Here is a 6,266-nt window from a genome sequence, read left to right as displayed (position 1 = left end):
TCCTTCCTTCCTTCCTTCCTTCCTTCCTTCCTTCCTTCCTTCCTTCCCTCCTTTCTCGTTCTTTCATTATTTTGTTCTTTCATTCTTTCTTAATGAAGCTTTCTCCATTTTCAACCATCTGCTCATTCTTCTACCTATTAATGTTAATTTTTTATTACTATTATTTTTCACAACTCCCATTTTTTGGGGGGTGACCACCTCCTCCAAGCTGTAACTAACTGTTCTTACTTAAGTATTTCTAAAAGGGCTGGAGTTCTTTTTACTAAAGTTCATGTAGGACACTAGCCTTTTCTGCACTAAGCTAAGCTCCTCCCTCTGATCTAGCCCATGCCAGCATGTGCAGGTTTCCACTCAAGATTGTGCAGCTTTTTGCAGCCAAGTACTGGCATTATTAGAAAACACCACCATGGATAACTGTGGGAATAGGAACAAAATACTAATCTTTTGGATAAACTTATCAAGTGTTAACAGTATCATCATCTGAATTCAGTTGTAGAGGTATGCTACATTCTGGTACAGCAAAGGCCTCTGTGTGTGCGTGTATACTCACAAGTTTGTAGGCACTTCCTTGTTCTTGCTGTTGATGTAAAGTATTTTTGCAGCCGCTGATCCTGCATTATCTCAGTACTTCATCATGGGATAGAAGAGGGATAGAAGCTCCCAGGGGGAGCTGATATATAAAGAGCGAGACACTGACAGACCGATGTGGAGAGGCGCAAAGCTGTCCACAGTGGGTGGTTTCAGTGGAGGCAGAAACACTCAGCTCACCTGGTATTGCATGTCTCAGACACAATGGGAAACCTCTGGGGAAAGAAGGATGTGACCCTGTGTTGCTCAGGCTATGGTAGCTGGGCAAAGGCACTTACTTCTCTTCCAGCTCTTCCCCCTTTGATGCCAGCTACCAGAGCAGGCCTCTTCCCAAGTGATGTAGCCCATTTCATTTATCATCTCTATTATTACCCAGGAATTGAAAAAAAAAAAAAAAAAAAAAAAAAATATAAAAAAAATAATAAATTAACAAAAATATTTAAAATAGGTTCATTGTAAATTTTGGGTAAGTATTTAAATATCTAATTTTTTTTTTTTTTTTTTTTTTTTTTTTTCATAGATATATATTTACACTGACCAAAACCTTATTCTTGACTGTTATATTTCTTTCTTTCTTTCTTTCTTTCTTTTTTTTTTTTTTTTCCTCCAGTGTTTCATGGCACACATAGACTAATGTCAAGCATGCTGAAGGACTCATGTTATATTTATCTATTAGCCTTGATGTGATTGCAATCTTCTGTATCTTCATGCATTATTTTCTACTCTGGTTTACAGTTCCTCCTGTTATAATTCATTTCATATCACTTATTTTCTTTGTCTTCCCATTCTTCATCATTAATTTCTGAGCCAACTTTTTACTTATTCCATGACTCCTGCGCCCAAAAACATTAGTATTAACCTTGGATGTGGAACTTTGTCAAAAATCCTTTCTGAAGCATAAACAGCACTGTCATTTCATTACAAAATCCACCACTGTGTTCCAAAACACTCCTTATTATAAAATTCCAGGTCACTTGCCCTCTTCCCCTGTAATGTCTCAGCTCCACGTGGATCCCCCTCCGTTGCGCCAGGGCCAGGAAATGGAGATGTTGAAATCACGGGGGTCAGTGCTTCAGAAATTACACCCAGCCTCATGGCTTGGCCACTGGTGTTCGTTCGAGGAAATCCGGAGCACGATTTCCACATCATAATGCTTGGTAGGAACAAAGCAAAGGGCAAGCACCAGCTGGGGTGCGGGCTGCCCTCTCGCTTCTTCTCAAGGCATACAAGAGCTGTATGTGAGGCCCGTGAGGGTGCGAAGGATGGGGAGAGGCAAAAAGGTGTCCCAAGTCCCAGTGGGCACCTGAGGTGGACCTGCCTGCCCCAGGCTCATTTGGGGCTGAGGGTAGGATACCATGCAGTGGGGAGAAGCCCTCCTGCAACAGGAGGGCTGCAACAGGGCCCATGCATGGGCCCTGTGAGTATGGTACACCACAGAACTGTCTCAAACCTGTGGGCGCTGGGCCTGATCCAGCTCCTTGCCTGCCTCTCTGTGGCATGTGGGATGAGCCAGCAGGGAAGCAGGACCATCAGTGTTCCTGTTTAGCCTTTATTTACATGCTTCATGCAGTCTGCATTGCTGTTTTATACATTTCTCTATTTAGATGATGTGTGAATCCCATGTACACTTTTTTTTCCTCAGAGTCATGCAGCGAGTGTTTGTTTGTGCATCTGTATTGTGGTCTACTTTTCCTCATGTTCACAGATTTTTATTAAAATATTTCCATAAAACAGGTTGTTACCAAATATAAATGAACACATACAAATTAATACATAAAAACAGATGAGTTATATAGAATATTTACAAACAATGGGATGGAATTCAAAACTTCTTGTAAACACAGCATATAAATAAGCATATACATACCCCATGTTTACTACCATTTATTTTAAGAGTTGCTTAGTAGATCTGAGGTAGGCTAAGGCTGACAGACAAGCTTTTTCTTCCCACTATAGATTGTGGGTGCATCAAAAAGAACTCATTTAACAGCCAAATCAAAAAGATCTTATTTTATGCACAGCTTGTGGTTCCTCAGCCTGCAGAAATAAATGTACGCAGTGTAAAAATTGGGTTCAAGGGCCATACCGAGGTGACCTAGCGTCGATGTCCATGTGTGGTAAATGAAGCACAGAGGTTTGATGTGAACTGGACAAGGTAATGCAGCATGTGTATGGCACTGACACCTTACTAGAGGGTGGAATGTGGGCATGGGACCCACATTCACTCCAGAAGAGCACTTTCACAATGGGCAGGGTTCAAGTTACATGCTTAGCCACTCCTTCAGCATTGCTGACCTTCTTGACATGATGCATGCAAAGTTGTAATTGTGTACAAGCTAACAGAATCTTCTATACAAGCTGATATGAGAAATTATTTGAACTTAATAATCTCAAGTTGCAGAGGCAAAGCTGTATAGATCTTAATGATGTTACCCATCTCTGCAGTACAAGATCACTTTCTACACCCTTTTACAAACAGGCTTATTAAGAGACATGAGAGGCAGGGCTGACTTTTCCTCTGCTTCCGAGAGGAGGCTGTTTTGTCAAGGTTTTGCCAGATTCTAGGAGTGTGAAATTGGCTGTTCATGTGCAGCCTGCACAAGTACTGTAGTTTGAAAGTGAAGGCAATTAATTTTAGTTGTTGACTTAAACTGCTGTTGAGAGGTACTTCATTTCCCGATTCTTCCTCCTATAAATAGATTAAGGGTTACATGAAAGTCAAGTTGTGCTCGTTTGTCCTCCCTCTAGATAGATTTCCCATGACTGCTTATCTATCAGCTCCCCCCCCCCTTAACACAATTTGTTTCTCAAATTAATTTAGCTCACTCAGTCTTATTGGTCTACAGCCAAAAAATTATCTCATTTTGTTTTGTTTTGGTTTGTTTTGGTTTGGTTTTTGGTTTTGTTTTTGTTTGTTTTTGTTGTTGCTGTTTTTTTTTTTTGTTTTTTTTTTTTTTTTTTTTTTTCAATAATTAAAAAAAAAACACTCTGGAATTAATATTTTCTGGAGGGAGACTGAGCAATGTGTGTCTTGAACTTATGATTGAGAGAGCTACAGAAAATCTTTTTTGGATGAAGAAACATTTGTGTTAACAGCCTGAAAGGACTACTGGTGTTGAGAGTGAAGGCTACACAAAACACTGCAATGGCTCCTTGCATGCAGTTTTCATTAATCAGCTATTACTTGGCAAATCTTTTAATTATTATTTATTCATGTTTGCTGCAATCTTTCCTTGCCTTCTGGTATGACCTGTGAAGGCAACCATTTTATCTACAGAACTAAAGAACAATTTTGTTTCCTACCTAAACTTGTTTTCAAGCAGGAATGTTACCAATGCTGGGGATATTTGAAGTGTCCAACTTGAACACATGCATGCAGACTGGAGAAACAAAGTTGATTGATGCACATTGATGTGCCTGGAGATGTTCAAGCTCCATCCTGTTGTTTAATGCAAATTAACCAGAGTGCTTGCCCATGAGCTACCTCATGTCTCCACTCCAAAGCAGTTCCAGTCCCATGACCCAGCCATAAAACAGACACAGTAAACAGCTAGTGTGAGGGTTCAAAGGACAGACATATTTTCTGATGCAGATAAGGATGTCTGGGTAAGTTTGAATCACCATTTTGAGGGCAGCATTTGTATTTTTAATGGAATGCATATTTAAAGAAAAGAACTCCTTGATCTAAATATTCTGTAGTTGTCTTACTTCACTAGGTCAACTGATCTGTGATCTGGAGCTGCAAAATTAATTTACTCTTTACCATGTAATATAGAGCTGAATAGAATTAGGAAAGGTCTGTGTTTCATCACTGGAGATGCCAAATTATTATATGCTAACACTGCACTACAGAACTCTTGCAAAAAGAGGAGGAGAAAATAGAAGTAATTTTAAGTAAGAGCAGATATTTGGAGATACTTAGAAATACTTGTCCTTCTAATAATGGTATTCTGATGTGTAGGAATGTGTGCTTGCTCAGGGTGTATAAAATCTTTTGATAACCTAAAATATGGAGCCATGTTTTTTAATTTATATACAATGCCATATTTTGCAGAGCTATCATACATGATAGGCCCAGTGCTTGTTTTTGATTTGTAATACATTTGTGATGCTAGAATTGGAGGGTTTCATACAGCTGTCCCTCAGCTTGGCCAGAACAACTGTTCCCACTTCATTGATGGCTATTCAGAGGTCCCAAATACGTGAGGCTAATCTCTCTAGTGAGCTGGGCACTTCCAAGAGGTATCAGACTTTGTACTCCTACCATGAGCTGTGGTAACTCTGACACCCTGCAGGCCCATTTAAATCAGTGTGCCCACAAAGACAATTTGGTGGTACACCAGCAGGAGGTGTGGCAGCTCCCAGAAATATTGGGTTCATTGTACAAAGTGGCAGACTTCCATCCAGGAGTATTTCTTCTAACATCTATATGGCTGTCCCATTGCATGTATGGATACTTTTTGCAGATGTTCAACATCAGTAATCTCGTATGTCTTTCAAGTGCAATGATGTTCTCAGTCCATTATTGGTAATAAAATCGTAGTGGAGTTTGGCTGTGAGCTAAAATAAAGTACAAATGCAGATGAAATACTCTAGAAGACAATAAATAGAAGGTAAACAGGCTGTCATGATTTTTCACCATTCCTTTTCCTGAAATACCTAGATAGAGCAACAGAATATTAAGCAGATGAGAAATTAAATAAATGTATATGCAGATATATATTTGAACTCTTGTGTTCCAAACACAAAATTAGACTTTTGGTGGAAAGGCACCCAGTAAAACTACTTACAAACTAAATTGGTGTAATTGCAGAGAAACATCACCATTAGAAAAACAGGGTAAAACTAATGCCCATTTTGAGTACTGAAATATGTCAACATGTCAGGCAGCCACTACCCGGCCAAAGATCCAGGTCAGAGCGTGGATGCAAGTAGATGATGAGTGTCACAAATGCTTTATGCAGAAATAAAGTGGAAAGCAAATTTTTTTTTTAATAAAGACTCTTGAAGATAATAAACAAACAAAACTACCATTTAGCTGTCATGTTGCATCATTTTACATCTCACCCAATGTTCCTGTAATTGTTGCTAGTGATTCTGTGCATGACTTGCATAGTGGGGCACATGAAATTATTAAGGTAAAAGGTCAGGGTACGTCATTGCCACCACAGGTTTTCAGGAGCTCTCAAACCCTATTCAGCAGAAGTATGCATTTAAATTGGACTCGCACTGAATTTCAGAAAATCCTGAAAATACTTAACTATTGCTTGTTCATAACTCACAATGCAGAAACAGTAGTCATGAAAAATTCCAAAAGCAATTATAATTTTAAGTCACATTCGCTTGTTGTTTGTTTGTTTGTTAAGAGGGGTGGTATAATTTTTATTTTATTTTATTTTATTTTTGAGTTGGATAATAATCTATTCTGAGGTAATAAATACCATATTGCTGCATCTGATTTTAGGAAATATTTTTTTTCTACCCAAATTTCACTTCAGAAAATGAGAAAACACTTTCTTTCTTTCTTTCTTTCTTTCTTTCTTTCTTTCTTTCTTTCTTTCTTTCTTTCTTTCTTTCTTTCTTTCTTTCTTTCTTTCTTTCTTTCTTTCTTTCTTTCTTTCTTTCTTTCTTTCTTTCTTTCTTTCTTTCTTTCTTTCTTTCTTTCTTTCTTTCTTTCT

The 6,266-nt window shown here is 38.5% G+C and overlaps 1 long non-coding RNA gene across 1 annotated transcript in view; it reads right to left on the bottom strand.

Annotated features, from left to right (window-relative positions):
• Window positions 1–1,274: 1,274 nt before the first annotated feature.
• Window positions 1,275–6,266, bottom strand: part of LOC118160312 — a 49,716-nt gene continuing 44,724 nt past the window's right edge. Inside the window, exons 3-4 of the long non-coding RNA XR_004747416.1 lie at window positions 5,046–5,148; window positions 1,275–3,277 (exon numbers count right to left, since the gene is read on the bottom strand). This is a non-coding gene — a long non-coding RNA (uncharacterized LOC118160312). The remainder of the gene's footprint in view (window positions 3,278–5,045; window positions 5,149–6,266) is intronic.

Source organism: Oxyura jamaicensis, chromosome 1 (assembly GCF_011077185.1).
Source record: "Oxyura jamaicensis isolate SHBP4307 breed ruddy duck chromosome 1, BPBGC_Ojam_1.0, whole genome shotgun sequence".
Taxonomy (NCBI): Eukaryota; Metazoa; Chordata; class Aves; order Anseriformes; family Anatidae; genus Oxyura; species Oxyura jamaicensis.
This window is presented reverse-complemented; position numbering and strand designations above follow the sequence as displayed.